Genomic DNA, 20702 nt, shown 5'->3' with positions numbered 1-20702 from the left:
ATTACGTAACATTTCAGAGCCCAACTCCTCATCTGTAAGACGGAGATACACCAAAAGTGTGGCTGTGAAGAACAAAATAAATAACCATAGAATGCACTTGACACCATGCCTGGCACTGAATAAGCAGTTAAAAAATTACTGGTAATTTGACTAATTACTTCACGACACAGAAGGTCTAGTTCCTGGCAAGTAGCTAAAACCATCAACGTTAATCCTGAATGCAAAGAAATATCTTTACCCCAGTACAACCACAGACAGGATAAATGATTCTCTTCCACCTTCCCCCAACCCCTGGATTGAGTTTTCAGCTTACCTGTTCTGGGGACAATTGGTACTTCAGTTTCCAGTGCTGTCAACCTAGTGTCTTTCATGGTCACTGAAGAGAAGAAACACGCATGTGTCAATATCAATCTCACAATGAAGTGAGATCCCAGAAGCAATCAGAGGAAGTTCAGGATTCACTGGCTTCCACCTCTTTCCTACTGCACATCCCTGACAGGTGGCCATCTGGTTTCCGCTGGAATGAACACTTATAATCATTGTGTGCACATGCCTCTCCCCGTCTACATTTCTGAACAGTTGGTTGCTGGAAAATTCTTTATATTGTGCTGAACTTGTAAACTCTGCCTTTTGTTAACTGTCTTTATTAGAGCTATAAACGAATGGGCAGGAAATGCATGGGCAGGATGGGCTCCAGAATTAGAGCTCCGAGTTGAAATCCAAGCTCTGCCACTGAGTAGCTGTGTAACTTTGGGTGATTTATCTTATGTCTCTAATGTCCAACTTTAAATTATGTCACTGTACAGTGAGAAGAACGGTGGCGTCTACCTCCTAAGGCTGCCTCACTAATCCAGGAGAGGAATGCCCATAGCCCGCCGCACGGTATGTGGCACAGAGAAACCACCCAAGGAGCCCTAGAGGAAGAGCAGCGCCAGGCACAAAGCGCTTGGTGGGTCCACATCACTTCAAACCCACCACGCCCCCTCCCTCCCCACGGCCCTGCCCCACTAGCCGCAGAGTCTCTCAGCCAAGCCACACACGTCCCCACTTCAGGACCAGGTACATGTTGTCCCTGTGGCCGAGAGACTCTACCTCTGCCCCCTCCCAAGCTCAGTCTTCACCCTGAAAAGCCTCAGCTTAAACATGCGCTTCATCAGAGAAGCTTTCACTTCCCTCCACTCAGGACCAGACCAGGTCAGGCCCCATCACATACTCTCAGCAGCCTGTATTTCTTGGTGTCACGGACCACAACCGACTAAGCAAGTGTAATTAGTTACTGAATATGTCCCCCTCACCAGAACAGCAGTTCCAGCCAGGGAGAGACAGGGGCTCTCCAGTACTGTGCCTCTTGCAGCTGCCACAGTGCCTGGGACTTGTTCACTGAATGATTAGGAGTTACAATATTTCTTAAATAAATGTACAAAGTTGAATTCTGCCTTTGAAACCACACAACCTTAATCTAATCTAATCTAATCTAATCTAATCCTTCTACATGACAAGCATAAAATATTTGAGAACAGCTATCATTTCTCCCTATTTTCTCTCCCTTTTTGCCCTGCTTTCTACCTAAATTACCTCATATTAAATATCCTTGTTAAATATGAGTATACGTAAATACATTCCAGTTTGCTTTTAAAATGTGCGCCCTTCAAACTCCGTTTAGGTACAGCCTGATCACTAGATGGTAAGCTCCATGGGGGCAGGGACCCAGGGCCTGTTGCAGCATCTGGCACACAAGGGGCAAATATACCCTGTTCAAGTCAACAAAGATTTCATCAGCTTCTTTGGTAGCCATTCCAGGGTTGAATACAGATATGAAAAGCTGAACCCCATACACTATATATGCCTAATTACACTGAACACGGAAGAGCTGGGAAACGAGACGTTCCACATACAATCCTGGTCAAAGTTGAACTAGTGTGTTGAGCAGCTCTCTAACAAGTAAAGCCTCTTGCTCCAGATGACGCGGTAATTATATTTCCCTGTAGAACACTTTCTAGGCACTGACGCCGTTAACTGTGGTCCCCAGTGGCATACTGCAAGTGTGTGTGCAGAGCTGGAAGGCGGGCTGGCTTTCCAAAAAGGCCAACGAAACCATTCACACAGGGGGCGCTTGCCCAGCCACAGTCACTCAACCAAGAGAGCTAGAATTAAAACACTGGAGCCTCTAATCTTTAGAATCTTAACTTCAGCTGTTACTCCACTGAGTCATGTAGCCTTCCTCTTGCAATTAATCCCAGTTGGCTCTTTTACCTGAAAAGGAATATCTAAGGCAAGGGTAAAATTAGGATGTATACAAGATGAGATCTTATAGCCTGCCTAGCCAGGATCACTGTCCTAGATAAAGGAACTGGCATAGGAAATCAGAATGTTTTTTGTCCAATGCTTGACATTAAGACTTCTTACATTCTTTATTGCTATGCTAAAAAATGGTAATGGTGATAAATGTTGGCCAGTCAGGGGCTACCTGGCATTATTTATATTTTTAAGTGTTTACTTACTCATTTATATTTAAATCCTGCTCTATGGAGGTACTACTAGGTAAAATCACGCGACCTGTGAACTTCCTGATCAGAAGTGAGGAACGGGGAAGACCCTCTTCAAAAATGTGTGCCCTTGGGCTTCCCTGGTGGCGCAGTGTTGAGAGTCCGGGCACACAGGTTCGTTCCCCGGTCTGGGAAGATCCCACATGCCGCGGAGCGGCTGGGCCCGTGAGCCATGGCCGCTGAGCCTGAGCGTCCGGAGCCTGTGCTCCCTAACAGGAGAGGCCACAACAGTGAGAGGCCCGCATACCGCAAAAAAAAAAAAAAAAAAAAAAAAAAAAATTTGTGCCCTTGAGGGGTATGGATGGAAACACCTGTCAGAGCATAACAGGGCCAAACCATGTTCTTATCTTCGAAAGCCAAATTAAAAAAGAAACATGCCCTCAGATCTGGACTCTTCCTCTTGGACCCAAAAGTTGTATTCTCATCAGAAAGCAACACTGTAATTGCACTTCTACAAGTCCTTTTGAATAGAAATAAAGGGTAGGTTTGGGGAAGATGACAGCTCTGTGCTTTAGTGTTTTGAGATTAAGCAGAAGGAACATAGGTCAACTTGTTTTCACATTTCACCTTCATTTCATTCTGTAGGTGTTTACAGAGCGATGGTGTGTATATGTGGGGTACACACAAACCCCAGCTCAACAGCCATGGAGAGATGTCATTAGCAGGACTTGTACACATTTTTTCACACATCTCTGCCCAGGCAAGATGCATTACGAGGCATGAGAGACCTGAGAGCTGTAATATACCTTTATGAAATACTATTGGCAGGTACCTAAATGCCTTCACGAAGTATTTTATCTGAAAATATCAGCTGAATATTCAGACTTTTGGAAAATCAGTGTTGTGTGTGGCCTTCTATCCCCTAGGACTCCTCAGAACCCCAAATCACATAAAATATGTAACTGCATATCACATCGCCTAGATAATTTTGTGCAACTTTTCTATGATGTAAAAACACAACTACAGGTATAAACGAAAGCAGATGTCTCTTCACTGTAACTTGTTTCCTGTACTGAGGTTTTTATCTAAAAAAGTTCAAAGACAATTCAGATACAGGTTCAGGCATAGATAGACTATTTCATTATCAAGTACAGTACAAGTAGAACAGAAACATTACACAGATAATACAGATAATAATAATATGTCAGTAACACACTACTGGGCTTCCCTGGTGGTGCAGTGGTTAAGAATCCGCCTTCCAACGCAGGGGACATGGATCTGAGTCCTGGTCTGGGAAGATCCCACATGCCGTGGAGCAACTAAGCCCGTGCGCCACAACTGCTGAGCCGACGTGCCACAACTACTGAAGCCTACACACCTAGAGCCCGTGCTCTGCAACAAGAGAAGCCACCACAATGAGAAGCCCATGCACCATAACGAAGAGTAGCCCCCGCTCGCAGCAACTAGAGAGAGCCCACGCGCAGCAACGAAGACCCAACACAGCCAAAAATAAATAAATAAATTTATTAAAATTAATAATACACTACTACACAATTATGTTTGGCTCAGCAACACTCAGGTGATTTCTTAGAGCACAATATTCTATCAAGTGAATAAAGTTGCCTTCAGCACAAATGCATCCAAAAAAGGTAAGATACAAGCTCCAATTCACTCTTCCTACCAATGCACAGAAGGAAAGAAAGGGGTAGGAAATACCACTCAGTGTGTGAAAGTAAAACAGCTGGTAGCAAAACCTGCCAAAATGTGTAGCCACGTGTGATTTACATGGTCTCAGCAGTTGTGGTCTCTCTCAAGGTTGTATAAACAGGGGCAGGGGAGCTCCAGATTCTCCACTCAGAACTTTTGCCATGAGGGACCTGGAAGGACAATTCGCTGAAGCGTATACCTACCCTATTTCAGAGGTAAATCCTCTAGTAACTTGCCTGCAGGGACAGAGCTTGATTTTGGTAAGGTGTAGCTCTTCTATAAATAATGTTTCTTATGTTTTAACTTGCTATTAGCATGAACAAAATTATTTACCAAGAAAATAAACCAAATATCATGTATGTTTCAAAAACAGAGTTTCCCTTAAAAGAAATCTGAGAGGGGCTTCGCTGGTGGCGCAGTGGTTGAGAGTCCGCCTGCCGATGCAGGGGACGCGGGTTCGTGCCCCGGTCCGGGAGGATCCCACGTGCCGCGGAGCCATGGCCGCTAAGCCCGCACGTCCGGAGCCTGTGCTCCGCAACGGGAGAGGCCACAGTGGTGAGAGGCCCACGTACCGCAAAAAAAATAAAAATAAAAAAGAAATCTGAGGAAAACTGTTAAGATTTCTTTAGGTTTCAAGTTCACAAGACTGAAACAGAAATATCCCAGGGAATAAAGGCACAGGGTTTGATAGTCTAGGACTAACACGAGTGGTTCTCCAATGTGGTCCTCACACCAGCAACACCAGCATCACCTGGGGATTTGCTAGAGATGCAAATTCCTGGGCCTCGAGCCTTGGTGGTCAGAGACTCTGAATCTGGGAGTGGGGTCTTCCTGGAGATTCTGATGCCCACAAAAGGCTGAGAACCACTAGTCTAGGAAGAAGGCAAGAAATGTTAAAAATATATATTTTATATATATTTTATATATACTTTTGAGGTTCTAAAGGAAAAAAATAGTGCGTAAACCCTGGTAAAAAAAAAGCCCAATGGAATTCTGCCAGGTGTTAAAGGTACACACAGACCGAATGCCAAGCTTGACAAGCATTTAGCAAGTTACACACCTGAGTTCTCCACTTATAATTGTTTTTTTTAATGTGGCACCTAAGGTTGATCTCCCAGTGAAGTGTAAAGAACCTTTCAATATAAAAGTTTAAGAAAATGATTTATAATACAAACAGTACATAGTCCATCTTTAAAAGACGTGGGCCTTTCCTATCTACTGTTTTGTTTGTTGTTTGTTTCTTTTTTAAAGCCCAAGTCCATTATTAAGAGCAGTAATCTATCTAGAATGATCAGCTGGGCTTCAGGCTGGGTCTGTAAAGTTCCTGAAGCCATATGCAAAATTTCGTATCTGTATGAATTTTGTTCTTGGTGCTGATGGGACAGAAAAGGATATCTGGTCCACAGCTTCCCACAGATCCTCAGAGGGTAACGGAGGCCCCCCCAAAACTTAAGAACCATTGACCTTTGAGTTAGTTTATGAGATCAGCAGTTCAGACAATTTACCACAGTGAAAGATTAAATGTGTGTGTTCTGGAGTCAACCAACAGGGCTCAAATCCCAGCTCAGCCACTGAATAAGTGACCTTAAGCCTCAGCGTGCTCATCTCTCTCTCCCGCCCCTTAAGGCTGTGGGAAGAGCTAACAGGATCACGCATGTAAAAAAACACAGCACACTGTTTGGCACTGTGCCAATAAACATCAACTTTATTATAACAATATTACTACTAAACAAAATGGGTACATAAGTCTTAGACGTCTACACTTAATAACTTATACTTGAAACATTGATACAGTCATTCTGTAGCTTAAAATGGATACACTTCATGTTTCTTGCTGTACTCATGTGCTCTGTGGAACTACTCAGAGCAGCACAGGTCTTAACAACTGCAGACATTACGGTCACCACATCTGTTTTTTCTTACCACGGCCCATTGTGTCCTCTATCACCGACTGAAGGGTAAAGTTGTCCCTTGTTACTTAAACACTTCTTGGCTTCTATTGCCATTATCTTTACTTTAGAAAGTGACCTGTGAATTCTAGGCCAGTAACTACCATGTCTTGCTCTGTATCAAAGCTAGGTTTTTAGGGCACTTTACTCATTAGATGACAATCTGAATCCCTTCAACCTTAAAAAGTGTTCTATGACCTTCTGCTACTTCCCTGTACAGAACAAACGTTAGTAACTGCGCGAGAGAACGGACAAGAAGAAACCAGCGAGGTCCTGGGATTACATATGTTTTATATATACATATTTTTTTAAATTCTCCCCCTCCCAAAAATAGACACTAGACGTTAAATTACTAATGTCTAGGAACTACACGCTTAATAAGTAAATCAGAAAAAGAATCATCTAAAATTGCTGATGGTAATTTTAAACCAATTCAATTGGTCTAAAACCTTTTTCAGACCAACAGAAAAACTCAGTATTTCATGCAAACTAAACACTGAGGGGGGAAAATTCAGTTTTTGAGTATATGCTAATTATAAATATATATGTATTTTTAAAGCAAAAAGCTCGAGATTTAAATGCTATCGAGTATACTTTCATGCTTGCAGCTACTTAAATGACAAACAAAACTAATACAAATAAAACTAATCTCTCGAAGAGAGATTTATAATATGAGGAACTTTTAAGGAATACCTTCTTAAAAATGTGATATAAAGGAAAGGATAAAAACAGGTCGCGCTAAAGGTCATCCATTTGCTCAGTTATTATAAAGCCATTAACACTTTGATTCAATAAATGTAGAATCTTTAACTGAAGCCCCAGAAGGACTTGAAATCTCAGAAATTTAGACTTTGAAATACTCATTTACAACCCAACTCTCTCATTTCACAAATGAATAAACTGAAGCTCAGAGAACTTAGTGGCTTGTTAGAAGTCGGAAGCTATCTGACTTTTAGAAAAGCTTGAAATGGTTGATGTATTGCTGTATTTGGCTCATCTGCAGCCAAGAATATCCAGTTAATTCCAGAAAAGGTTAACTTTAGTCTCTACCATAGTCTCTACCATGGCCCTGCAACCCGGAAAAGAACCACACCTGTACCTTAACAAACTCTGAAAGAAGACAGATCTGTAAGATGAAGTCAGCTTACCCACCACTATATACACCAGAAGTCAGAAGCTATTTTAAGAAATGCCTCTGCAATAAATTATAAATTAAAAGAAAAACAGCCAAAGTGGCTACTTTAGCCACTGGTCCGCAACCCCTGGTGCACATCAGAATCACCTATGACTTCTTCCAAAATACACTTAAAGACCAAATATGCAAATCTACCTACGATGGGGCCAGATACCTGTGCATGAAGGTTCTGATGGACGCTACTGTTAGAGATGTCTCGTTTCCGGTAATTTCATTACTCTATAAACATCCCATAGACAGGCATGTATTTGATTTGTCCTAGTAAGACTGTTCGGTTTCACCTCACAAATGAAAACAGGTATGCACAGACGGCATCTTATTACACCCGGACAGCAGCAGCACAGGACATCTTTGCTCTCAAGAAACCAGTGAGGAAGAGTACAACTGAGTCACGGGATTTGAGACACTCCAATTTCATGAAAACAAGTAAGAATGCATGTAGCTGCCTAGGAATCTGTCTAGCTAGGCAATTAGGAACATCCCAAAGTCTTTATGACACCAGGAAATGCGTGAAGCAAAGAAAGCTTACATCGTTCGCCCTTCCATGCACGTGACGTAAGAGCGTCTGGGTAAGATATGTAGTTTGGTAAGAGGATAGTTTCCATTGACACCCTCTATAAATACCCCTTAAGTTTACACCAGGTGGTTAGAGGGAGAACCTGTGACTCCCCAAAGAAATAGCAAAGAATCTGTCAGTGTTTCTGAGGCACCTCATTGGCCTGATGCATGACTGTTAAAGGTGCATTTCCCCACTCGACCCTACATCAGTTTTCACACGTGCATGTTCCAGGTTTACTCAGGAATGGTCAACTTAAGAATCACACGTGGTTGCTCTGTAAATCAAGGGCTTCCACAAGGTTTGGTTTTATGACGCTTCTCGAAATTTACAGCTCCTTTACCAGCATGTGTGAATTCAGACGACTCCAAGTTGATCCCCAAATTATAAACCTATGAATCTCAGAAGAGTATTATTCTATTTTAGTACTTTTACAGCTTACACTATGTAAAATGAAGGGCTATTTCCATGCCTTCTATAAAAAAATCCAGCAAGGATTTTAGCACGACTTCTTTCTGCAGTAAACGCGTGAGTTTTATGAAATCATCAAACACTTTCTGGCGTAATTTAGACTAACATGTTTACAGGCACAACACTGCCACCCCCAACAAAAGCTAAGGTATATAAGCAAGGGTGCCCCTCCTCAAAATTAAAGAGACACACACACACACACACACACACACACACACAGGCACTTATGCACAGACCTCAGCCAACTGCTTAATTCTAATCACCTACTTAGAAAGAATGACGGGCCAGCTTTGATCAAATAAGAGATAAGTGAGAGAGTCATGGGTGTACAAATAGAGACAGGAGCACAGTCTGGGAGGCAGTCAGACCCCAGTTCCAGTCCTGGCTCACACAATCCTAGAGGGGTGACCTTGGGCAAGGGACCCTCATCTCTCGGGGCCTCAGTTTCTTCATCTGAGAAATGGAGGCGTTAAGAGTGGCTGCCTTTCCCCTTTGTCTCGAGGGCTACAGGAGAGGATGAGTGCAAAGCACTTGCACAGCGAGTGCCCCATAAACAAGCTGCTGTTGTCGAGAGGACCGCGCCCCCTCCAAAGCCTCCCCCCACACCCCCAAATCCAAAGCACACGAAGCAAAACTCTTGAACAGGAAAAACAAAGAAACAGCTTTCATTCTCAAAGGGCTCTCTGACTGCGGGCTCTTCACCCTCCAGTTCCTCAAATGAATGAATGAGCGTCTAGGAGTGGCTCTGCAAATAGCTGTCTCAAGAATCACCTCTGCTGACTCGAAAGCAACTGTCTTTCACCGTCGATTAAATACCCACGAGCACACCCGGAGCGACGCGCTCGGTCATGCAAATTTCAGCGGAGACACCGAGTCCAGGCGGGTCCTTGATGCCCACAGGCAGCCTCCATTCATCCCCCGCCCCCCCAACCCCTGACCCCTCTCAACAAGCCCGGGGACCAGCCCCACCGCCCGGCCCCGCCCTCCAGCCGAGGGTCTCTTCCCCGCTCTCCGCACCCCGCGGGAACCTGTCACCCCACCCAGCGAGGGGCTGGCGACCAGGGCCACCTCACCCCTGCCCTCGGCTCCGCGGTGCGGGGGTGCAGCCGTCCCCTCCGTCGCCGAAGAGGGGCGACGTGCCGGCCGGGGCCGCGTCTCCTCCCCAGAGACCCGCCAGCCCGGCCGGGCCCCGCCGGAGACAGAGCGTAATAAGAGGGAGGGGAAAGCTCTCCGAACCCCCCTTCCCGGAGTCCCTTCTCCGGCAAGAGAGCCCCTTGCCCCAGCCCCACAGGGCCTCCCAGACTGAGGCCATGGTGCCAGTACTGCCCTGAGAAGCCCCCCATGAAAGGGAGGGGGCGACACCCTCATACTCACACACCGTCTCCTCCCCCTCAGCTGTTTACCTCACAGCTCCTCCAGCCTACAGGGCGCCGCCATCTTGGACGTACAGCACCTCCCCGCCGTCGTGAAATGTCCGCGGCCGCTGCAGCCTCCGCCACGAAAAAGAGTCCCAGCGGGGTCTCGCCCCCCACCCCGTCGAACCTGACGACAGATGACCGGGGTCGGCAGCACCTTTGGAAGGAAGGGGAAGTTCTGCTCATTACTGATGATGCTAACCAGTCGAGAAAGAACCAAGGAGAGTTTTTAAGGTAGGGGGGCGGGGACGGGCGGAAGGATTCCGAAAGGGAGCCGCTGAGAGATCTTGTGACTGCGAAGGAGGCAAAAAGAAGGGCCGGCGCGGCGGGAGGAGCTACGCGAGAGAGCGAGGGGCGGGGCGGCGGACCGGGCCGGGCCGGGCCGGGCCGGGCCAGAGGCGTAAACAAGTTGGCTCGGAGGCAAAAAGATGGGCCGGCGCGGCGGGAGGAGCTACGCGAGAGAGCGAGGGGCGGGGCGGCGGACCGGGCCGGGCCGGGCCGGGCCGGGCCAGAGGCGTAAACAAGTTGGCTCGGCTGGGTGTGGTTGGAGCGCCTCACGCCTTCCGGAGGTTCCTTCTCCGCTCGCAAACCCGGGTGCCCCTTCCAGGGTCTCCGTGTGCCCGGCCGCAGAGCTGCGTTCATGTTTCCCGAAGAGCCCGTAGGGCCCCTGTGGTCGAAGGGTCTGCTGTGGAGCCTTGGAGGAGTGGCAGCTCATCTGCGGAAAGAGAAAAGCTGCACCAGGGCAGCCTTCTTTCCTTCGCGGAGTATTTACAGAAGCCCACCTCTGGGCCTGCGGAGACCCACAGTGGCTTCTACCCTCAGATTGCTGGCGTTTCAGACCTGGTCGCGATGTCTATGGAAAACCACCCTGATCAGAGCAGGCAGCTTTAAAAGCAGAACCCCTCAGTTCAGTTCCTGCTCCGCTGCTTCCTAGCAGTGTAAACCTGGGCAAGTCTTGAAGTCCCTTGAGCCTCAGTTTCTTCCTCTGTGAAATGGGCATAATAACAGGAGTGAAGTGAGGATTCAGGGAGAAAAAGTATGGAGAGTGTTTAGCACAGCGACCCGCGCCGAGTGAATGCTTGAAGGATGATGGTCCTTATCAGAGGCAGGGTATAGTAGACGCTGTGACTGATACAAAGCAGCCTGAGAGAGGCCGCAGTTCAGCTGTGGTGTCTGAAAGCCTTTCTGAAAGAGTGAGCATCCCGCCGGGTTTTAAAAGAAAGGTAGGTTTCATGAAATAGGAATGGGAGAGGCGGTTGGGAAGAATAGAACTAAAAGAAGCAAGCGCCTGCAGGCAATCAGCGCTGGGGGAGTTATGGAAATAACAAGTTTTGTCGTGGGAACTAGTTGGGTCACAAGGCAAGGCAGCATATGGCTTAAGGGGCCTGCTGTGTGAGTGGCTAGCACGGTGGGTGCTGTCAGAATTCCAAGAGGCCCAGGGGGGTCGGCTACTGTTAGCCCGTGGGTTGCCTTTGTGAGAATTAAAAAAAAGGCACTCCTTCTGGGCCCATAGCCCACGTGAGCAGAGCCCGGGCTGTATTTTGGCCTCTACCCACCTACCCGCACCCACACTCCTCCTGGGGACCCTTGAGCCGTGCACATCCTTTATAATCATACTGGCTTATGGGGAAGGTGAGCATTGACCTGGAAATTCCACCAGCCTAACACACCATGGAGGCAGCTGGGGGAAGCCAAGAGGTCGTGATTCAAACAGAGGAGAGCGTGAAGGCAGGGTTCTGCCATCGTGCTGACTGGGTGAGCCTTAGTTTCCTCATCTGCAATACCTAATAGGGACTTGGGGTGGATTCCATGAAACGTTAAGATGTAACCAACATAGAACCTATTTCAATAAATGGCAGTTTTGTTAATTTGTTAACTGTACTCACAGTCAGCATCCAGTCACTGCCTGGAGTCAGGCCACCCAGTGCTGACTTCTGTGGTTACCCAACGTAGTCGGCTTGGGGCCCAGAGATGGAAAGTTTGGGGGAGAAGGGGCGGGGCAGTCTGGGTTCAGGAACAGATTCCTGCCTTTGCATTAGCACCATGGCAGGAACTCAGGCACATTCTGAGACCACCAGTGATTGGGAGAGTTAGGTTAAGGGATGGAGTCGGGGGATGGGCACTGCTCCAGAGCTCCAGCCCAGGAACCCCCCTTCCCTACCCACCATCTTCCTGGGCTCCGTGATCTCATCCTGCTGGAATGCTCTGCTCCATGGAAGGGAGCAATGATACAGGAGCCTCGTGAGCTCCTGGACCTCAAGGGGGCCATAACCACGCTGTTACTGTTTATACAGCGTCTGGAAGAAGAATGGTAATTGTTCTCTCAATGTGGACCCCCAGGGGCTGTGAGAGGAAGCTGGGAAGAAAGGCAGAGGCAGCCCTGCCACTGTCTCCGTCCACTCCCCAGGGGCTGCCTCGCTATTTTCTGCTTTTCTGGGGTTGATTTTTGTCATTGGCTAAATAGACGTTAATCAGACCACTACCTTCCACGTACCACCCTGGAGCCTCCCCGTGGCAGGGGCTTCCTGACCGGGCTTTCTCCAACCGTCATGTCCAGGCTGTCTGAGTGTGACAGAAAACAGAAGGGGTGAGCCCTTGGAAGCAGGTGGCACCCACTTGATGTGTGTGAGGCATTCATCTGTGCAGCATCTCCCCCTCCCCTTCCTGGGGACAACCACAGCAACACCCTCAGGCCACAGGCACCTGGACCAGGTCTAGCCAATCCAACATCCTGGGCATCCAGCCAAAGGGGTTGGTACAGTTGGACATGTGACCCAAGTTGGGCCAATCAGGGTGCTTCCCTGAGTCTTTATACGTGGATGCTGAAAGAGATGTTGTCTTTCCTCTGGGGTCACTAAACTGGGATGAGAAAGCTGTGACCCTCCCCCTCTCCCTCCCCTACACCAAGCACTGTGAGGAGTCCAGCCAAAAGATGGAAAAGACACAGAGAAACAGAGACAAAGAGAGACAGAGATGGAAAGAGAAACGTAGGTTGCTACCCCCTCAAACTCCGGAGTCCCTGATGCCAGCTTCACCCTGGTCCTCCGAGTTCCATGAGGCAAAAACTATTTCCACTGATGTTGGTTTCAGTTGGGTTTCTGTCCCTCACAAACAAAAGACCTTCCAGATGCAATGAGATTTGAAGGCCTTTGGAAGGACACCACTAGTCAAAAATATGTCCTTTTCAATGTCGTTAAGTTCATCCATTTGAGTGGTTCTCTTGCTTCAGCTTTCTGTGTGGCAGCCCCCTGCTTTCAGGGGTCACACATTTACTGGAGGGTGGACTCCAAGCTCCTGGCAGTAGCCCCTGAGACTCTCAGCAGCCCTGGCCTCTCCAGTCCTGTCATTGTCCCCTTGCTGTCTAGCACTGTGTCCAAATGGACACATATGTATATAAATATATGCATATATTTTTAACTTAGTTGAATGGATTATGTCATAAATGGCAATCTGCTTCTTACTTTTTTCCCCACTCAACTTTATGTCTTGAAGCTTCATGTACCTTGCCCTGTATACGTGCAGCCAGTAGCTTCTAACTGCTGACGATTATTCAATGATGTGGATCTACCCTGATCTACTCTCCACTCTCCCAGGGAACGACACCCATAGTGCCACCAGAAACAACACTGTGATAAACTTCACTACTTGTTCCTGTATGCGTCCAGCTGATAATTTCTTTGGGATACGTAACTAGGACTAAAACTGGTGGATCATAGAGTATGCATGGACTTACTCTGTTGTTTTTAGAGAAAAAAAATTAGCTTTACAGGGGTATAATTGATACACAAAAGATTAATGTTATACCTTGATGACTTTGGACATGGCATGCACCTGTGGTACCATCACCACAGCCAAGGTACTAAACATATCCATCACCTCCAAAATGTTTACACAGACTTACTTTTAAGAAACACCACCCAACTGTTCTCCAGGACAGCTGCCCCAGGCTACAAGCTCACTAGAAGTCTACAAAAATGCCCACATCCCTGCCAACACTCTTAACTGTAAAGTATAATAGGGCTATAGTGACCCATTCTTGTTTTAACTTACCTCTCTCTGTTAATGAGATGGAGCATTTTTTAATATTCTTGTCAGTCTTGTGGGTTTCATCCTCCATAAATGGTCACTTCTTATCTTTTGACCATTTTTCTCTCAGGAGAGTTACTATCTTTTCCTTGTTGCTTTGCAGGATTGCAACACACAGAAATGTGTCCTTTGTTGCCTATAGATATTTCAAGTGTCTTCCCCCATCTGTTATCTTCCTATTAACTATATTGTACTTTGCTGGAAAAGAGACATTAATTTTGATGTAATCAACTCCTTCCCCTTCTTCTTTTTTGACTTATAATTTGGGTTTCTGTGGTTTTGTTCAAGAATGCCTTTTCCAGCCCTTACTCATAAAGGACAGTTGGCATGGCGGCCACAGGTGTGCAGTGCACGAACCAGGCCATCTAGGGAGGACAGAGGGAGTAAGGCTGAGTTGGGATCCTGGCTCTACAACTTGGCAGTGTGCCCTGGGTGAGTAACCAAGCTTCAGTTTCTATACCTGGACGTGGGGATGCCACCAATACCTTAAATACCCAACTCAGAGGGTCACTAGGACGGTCCAGTGAGAGACTCATGTAAATGCTTATCAGAGCGCATGCCAAAGTGTGGGCACCTATGAATATCGTCATTACTGTTCCCAGATGCATGAGTGTCCTCAGGCTGCTGTGACAAAGTACCACAAACAGCGTGGCTTTAAACAACAGAAGTTTATTCTCTCTAAGTTCTGGAGGACAAAAATTTGCAATCAAAGGGTCAGCCGGGCTGGTCCCTTCTGGAGTCTGTGATGGGGATGATGGTCCCATGCCCTCTCCAACCTTCTGGGGGTTGCCAACCATCTTTGATGTTCTTGGCTTGCAACTGCGTCCCTCCACTCTCTGCTTCCCTCTGCGCTTGGCCGTCTCTCTCCCTGTGTGTTTTCACATGGCCTAAATTTGGTCACTGGGTTAAAGAGGTGACAGCAAAGAGGTGACACACTTCTCTGTATGTGTCACTGTGTGTCCTCTCTTTTTATAAGAACACCAGTCATGGGGAATTCCCTGGTGGTTCAGTGGTTAAGACTTGGCGGTTTCACTGTCGCGGCCCCAGGGTCAGTCCCTGGTCAGGGAACTAAGATCCCGCAAGCCACGTGACGCAGCAAAGAAAGAAAGAAAGAAAGAACACCAGTCATTGGGTTTAGGGCCCACATCAATTCAGTATGACTTCATCTGAACTGAATCACATCTGCAAAGACCCTATTTCCAAATAAGGTCACATTCTGAGGTTCTTGGTGGGTGTGAATTGGGGGTGGGGGGGAACACTTGCCAATCCCCTACACCTGCTTTTAAGGTACATGGAGTCCAGCAGATGAGATGGAAGGGGGACCCTCTGCAGTGTGACTCAGAGTCAGGTCCAGCCCAGAACCACCTTGCAAAGTGGCTGCACTTGGAACGATGAGGGCAACTTATTGGTGGGGATGAGGTTTGAACTTTGCTTCCAGTTTAATCAGAAGTCTGATAAATGGTGTTGAGGCAGGTGGGCTTTTCAGGAGGAAGACCCAGCTTGAACAAAGGCATGGACGTAAGACCACGTAAGGCTCATTGGCTGATAAATTGTCAGATTTAAGATATACATGAAACAGGAGCTAAGAAAGGCAAGGCATGGAGAGTCCCGAGCTAAAAAAAATAACGAAGACTGACGGACATATATACACTACCACATGTAAAACAGACAGCTAGTGGGAAGCAGCCGCATAGCACAGGGAGATCAGCTCCGTGCTTTGTGACCACCTAGAGGGGTGGGATAGGGAGGGTGGGATAGGGAGGGTGGGAGGGAGGCGTGAGAGGGAGGAGATATGAGGATATATGTATACGTATAGCTGATTCACTTTGTTATACAGCAGAAACTAACACACCATTGTAAAGCAATTATACTCCAATAAAGATGTGAAATAAAAAAAGAAATAAGCCTGAAATGTATCTGGAGGCAAGGAGGATCCTCTGAAGGTTTGAGAGCTGAGGAGAGAAGAGGCGGAAGTTGTCTGTTGAATATTGACAAAGGCTCAATCTTGACTTTCACGCTTACCAATGTAACTTTGAAATCCTGGGCTATCTGTCTCCTTGGCAGGCCGCTTCCTCACCCAAATCCCCGAGCACATCTCTGTACACCCCTTGCAGTATGATGTGTAGGACCACAGTACACAGTGTTCTCCATGTTTAAAGAGTTTCCTGGCCATCATGAGACCGTCCCCTTCCCCAAAGCAGAAGCATTCACAACCAGAGGTTTTATTTTAGCTGGGCCTCCCTTGAAGAATATGCAGGGACTATTTGGAAAAGATAAATCTGGATCCCTACTTCACACCCTGTAATCAGGAAAAAACTCCAAAGGGATCAGAGCTCTTAGGTGTCAAAAGTGGAACCATAAAAGTGCTAGAAGAAAACAACACAGGTGAATTTTCTGTAATCAAGAGTGAAAGGGTGGGATAGGGAGGGTGGGAGGGAAGGAGACGCAAGAAGGAAGAGATATGGGGATAGATGTATATGTATAACTGATTCACTTTGTTATAAATCAGAAACTAACACACCGTTGTAAAGCAATTATACTCCAATAGAAACGTTAAAAAAAAAGAGTGAAGAAAACCTTTCTGAAAATGCCTGAAAAGTCAGAAGCAAAAGAAGAAATGGCTGATGAATCAGACGACCTCCAAAACAAAGTAAAAAACAAAACGAAACAAAACTCCTTTTGTAAGGCAAAAAGAAAACAAGCAAAGACAAAACAAATAAGCTGAGACAAAATATTTGCAACTTATTTCACAAATAAGCCTCCTAATATAGAGAGAATTCCTTAAAGTCTTTTTTTAACTCACTTGTTTCATAGAAAAAGACGGCAAAAGACATGAACAGAAAGTTCACAGAAAAAAGAGGTGTAATTGATTTCAGACTTCCGGCCTCCAGAACTGAGAGAGAATACACTTCTGCTGCTTAAGCCACCCAGTTGTGGTCGTTTGCTAAAGCAGCCCTCAGGAGCTAATACACTGACCATAAAAAGGAATTTTGGGGATGTGATGTAAATCACTGAAAAAATACAAATCCATGAGTTCATAGTGATACTCAGAATTAAGGGGGAAAAAGGAGAGAGAAGATTTTAAAAATCCAATTATGCCAACACCTTACTATGGAAATCAGCAATTAAAAAGAAAAGATGAATCATTCACACCCTGATATTTGGAAGAACTCTGGCTCATCCACAGTTAATGAGGGAAAGCTCTTCTTTACAGAAAAAAAAAAAAACAGTTAATAAATGCGGAAGGAGTGATAGAATTAGAAGGATCACCATTTTGCAACCATCAGTGAAACAGTTGATTCAGCGGTGGAGGCTGAACGCATTAGGAGAAGCTGTGGGGAACAGGATGCTTACATGACAACAAAGCCCTACTCCACAGATTGCTTCTCACCTCAGCTTTATGAAGGAGAGAGCTGGCTGTCACCTCTTTAACCCAGTGACCAAACTTAGCATCAGTAAGGTGGGACAACCTGACATTCGGTACCGCCAGTGCTGTGGCGCACACAGCATCACCTGAGAAATATCCTTGCCTAAGACATCTCAGCTGAACTGCATCAAGCCTCGGCCCTAAGGTCCGGTATACATGGGATGGAGGAACAGGTTAGACGGCACCTCAAGGAAACAATCAGACAAATCTGGAAAGCAGTGTGTGTAGAATACCCTTCCACCAGGCTGGCCTGAGCTCTTTTGAGGGGGTGGGGGTGGGGGTTGGGGGGGAGGGATCAATGTCAAAAGAAAGGGGTAGCGGGTGCTGTTCTACCATGAAGGAGGCTAAAGAAACAGGCAAACGCAATGCTTGAAACTTGGCATGATCCTGATTCTAAAAGAGCCACTCTACGAGAAAATGGGGGGAGATTGCAAAAAAAAAAAAACAAAAGTGAGTCTGAAATGAATATGCAAGATACTAGGAAATTATTAACAGTTTTCTTAGGTGTGATAATGACAGTTACATGATGATGTAAGAATATCTGTTTTTAGGAGATACATGCTCAAGTATTTATGGGTGAAGTGTCATGATGTCTGCAATACATCTTGAAAAGGTTTTATCAAAACGAAACACATTTATATGTACATATATATGCATATAGAGACATAAAGCACAGTTGGCAAATGATAACTATTGTTGAATAACAGTGAGGGATATATAGGTGTTCATTAGACATGTTTCACTCGCTTTCCTTTTGGAAATTTTTCATAATAAAAACTTGCAAAAATACGTGAAGATCAGAAAATAATAATTGGACTGCACAGCGAAGGGAAATCTGAGATCCTCATCATGAGATGGTGAGATTCTCCGGGCTTCACTCTCACTCTCTGTGTCTGTGAAAATGAAGGATTGGGCAGACGGTTTGTTTTTAACTTTGGTAAATTACGCATCACATAAAATTTGCCATCTTAACCATTTTTAAGTGTACAGTTCAGGGGCATTAAGCACATTCACATTGCTGTGCAGCCATCACCCCCATCCATCTCCAGGACTTTTTCTTCTTGCAAAACAGAAACACCATACCTATTAAATAACTCATCCCTCACCCACAGCTTCTAGCAACCACTATTCTACTTTCTGTCTCTGTGATTTTACTTCTCCAGATACCTCGTGTAAGTGGAATAAAGTATTGATCTTTCTGTGATTGGCTTATTGTACTTAACAGAATGTCTTCAAGGTTCATCTGTGTTGTAGCACGTGTCAGGATTCGCTTCCTTTTTAAGGCTGAATAATATTCCATTGCAAAGATATACTCTATTTTGTTTACTTATTCATTTGTTGATAGACACTGGGTAGCCTCCCCCACTTGGCTGTCATGACTACCGCTGCTGGGAAGACGGGCATACAGGTGTCTCTTTGAGTCCCCCCTCTGATGCTTCCGGTGCATACCCAGGAGAGGAATGGCTGGATCTGGGTGGGGTGATTTGTAAAGGATTCTTTCCTGCTTTCCAAATGAGCTTGTTGCACGTGCCCTTTTAAACTGCAAACCACTCATCTTGCAGAAATGTGTGGACACACCACCTTTCAAGGATGTACCAACTGTAGTCACAAGACTGCTATGTCCTTACCTTCTCCCCAGCTTCTGCATTCGTTTCTTCAGAGAAGGAGGCCTCCCTACATGCTCTTGGGTAGATAAGAAACAACCGGAAGAGAAAAATGCTCACCCTTCGGGGGACAATGATAAAATGGTAATTTGAAGACCTCTGAAGGTACAGGCAAAATAAATGTAAATTGAGTGCAAATCCTAGAAGCAGCGCCCCCTGCAGGTCACTTCTAATGCTGATCAGCCTTGCGGTAGACTGCTCTTTCCCAGATGGGTTTGTATTTCGAGTTCTCTGCAGAGAGGCGTATGTCGTCCTGAATGTCTTTCCTCGGCTCTCACTTCTTTATGGGTTCCTTTGAGGCTTTGCTTCATCGGTCTGGAGGCTGAAGCCATGCCCCAGGCCCCAGGCTGAAGCCCCCTGACCCACGTAGGATGTCGGGGAAGACAGGGCCTCTCCCCGCTCAACAGCCACAGAAAACTCCTCTGATGGCTGAAACTACACAGGCACCAAGGCCACCACTCCCTGGGCCTACTTGATGGGGCCTGACCGGGGAGGTGAGGACCCACTGGGAGATTTTCACCCTCCTCAGGCTGGCTAATGACCACACACACACACACACACACACACTCACACATACACACACACACACGCACAGTGCTTGTTGAGAAGAATACAAACTTGCATCCATGCATCACAAGCTTACTGATCCTGGGATGTGCCAAGCATGGTGCTGGAGAAACCCTGGGGAATAGGAGGTGGGGTCCTTGCCCTGGTGTATCAGGCAGATGCCCCCACTTATCACTGTGTGGACTTGGCTGTGGTGCCAGCTGCACCTGGGGGTTGGTGCTTGGTTTCCCGTCATTTGGTCAATACTTCCAAGTGACAAAATGCTACCTGGGACTAGAAGAGGCGAGACTTGTGAAGGCCCTGCACCCTCTCTGGCATGGGTGAATGTTCACGAGACTCTCATTCCTTCCTCTGTACCTGCAGCCTCGTGAGGGCTTCCTGTGAGTATCCAGAGAACACAAGCGCGGAAGGAGTTTATGGCGCAGTAACCAGATGCCGTGTGTTTCACTAATAACCAGCCTGCCATGTAAATTAGCACAACCCACCTGGTAGGAATCAGGCTGACACACCCTGTTTGCTTGTTTGCCCTCAGCAGCTAAGGCTTCTGGACTACCCCATGAAAGAGAGTGCAGAGTTCCACGGTGGAATATTTCTGATGAGATATGATAACTTACACATTTAAAGCATTTTAGCATTTATAAAATGTTTTGCATGTATTATCTCATTTGCTACCTACAGCTCCAAGGGAAGCTTTATCTTAGCCCTGTTTTAGAGACGGCAAGTCTGAGGCTCGGGGAGGCTAATGCCTGCCTGTGGCCTGCAGTGGGTGTGTGTCAAGGCCAGGAGCAAGCCCAGGTCTGAGTACAGGCACGATGCACCCATTGCCCCCAAGTGACTCTGGAGAATCCGACGTTATCCGCTGTTAATTGCCACCGGGGATTTATGTTTTATAAAACGTATATGAGGGCTTCCCTGGTGGCGCAGTGGTTGAGAGTCCGCCTACCGATGCAGGGGACACGGGTTCGTGCCCCGGTCCGGAGGATCCCACATGCCACGGAGCAGCTGGGCCCGTGAGACAAGGCCGCTGAGCCTGCGCGTCCGGAGCCTGTGCTCCGCAACGGGAGAGGCCACAACAGTGAGAGGCCCACGTACCACAAAACAAAACAAAACAAAACAAAACAAAACAAAACATATATGAATCATCTAGATGGGAGGCAATAAAACACCAGTCTCCATTAT

The 20702-nt window shown here is 46.6% G+C and overlaps 1 protein-coding gene across 2 annotated transcripts in view; it reads right to left on the bottom strand.

Annotated features, from left to right (window-relative positions):
• The window catches only part of TSC1 (TSC complex subunit 1), a 44641-nt gene extending 34810 nt beyond the window's left edge, over positions 1-9831 (bottom strand). For both annotated transcript variants that reach the window (XM_007453103.1, XM_007453102.1), the window contains exons 1-2: positions 9739-9831; positions 314-376 (exon numbers count right to left, since the gene is read on the bottom strand). The gene's annotated coding sequence lies outside the window, so the exon portion shown is untranslated. The remainder of the gene's footprint in view (positions 1-313; positions 377-9738) is intronic.
• Positions 9832-20702: the final 10871 nt, after the last annotated feature.

This window comes from Lipotes vexillifer, unplaced genomic scaffold (assembly GCF_000442215.2).
Source record: "Lipotes vexillifer unplaced genomic scaffold, Lipotes_vexillifer_v1.1 scaffold149, whole genome shotgun sequence".
Taxonomy (NCBI): Eukaryota; Metazoa; Chordata; class Mammalia; order Artiodactyla; family Lipotidae; genus Lipotes; species Lipotes vexillifer.
Note: the sequence above shows the minus strand (reverse complement) of the source record. Positions and strands in the feature narration are given on the sequence as shown.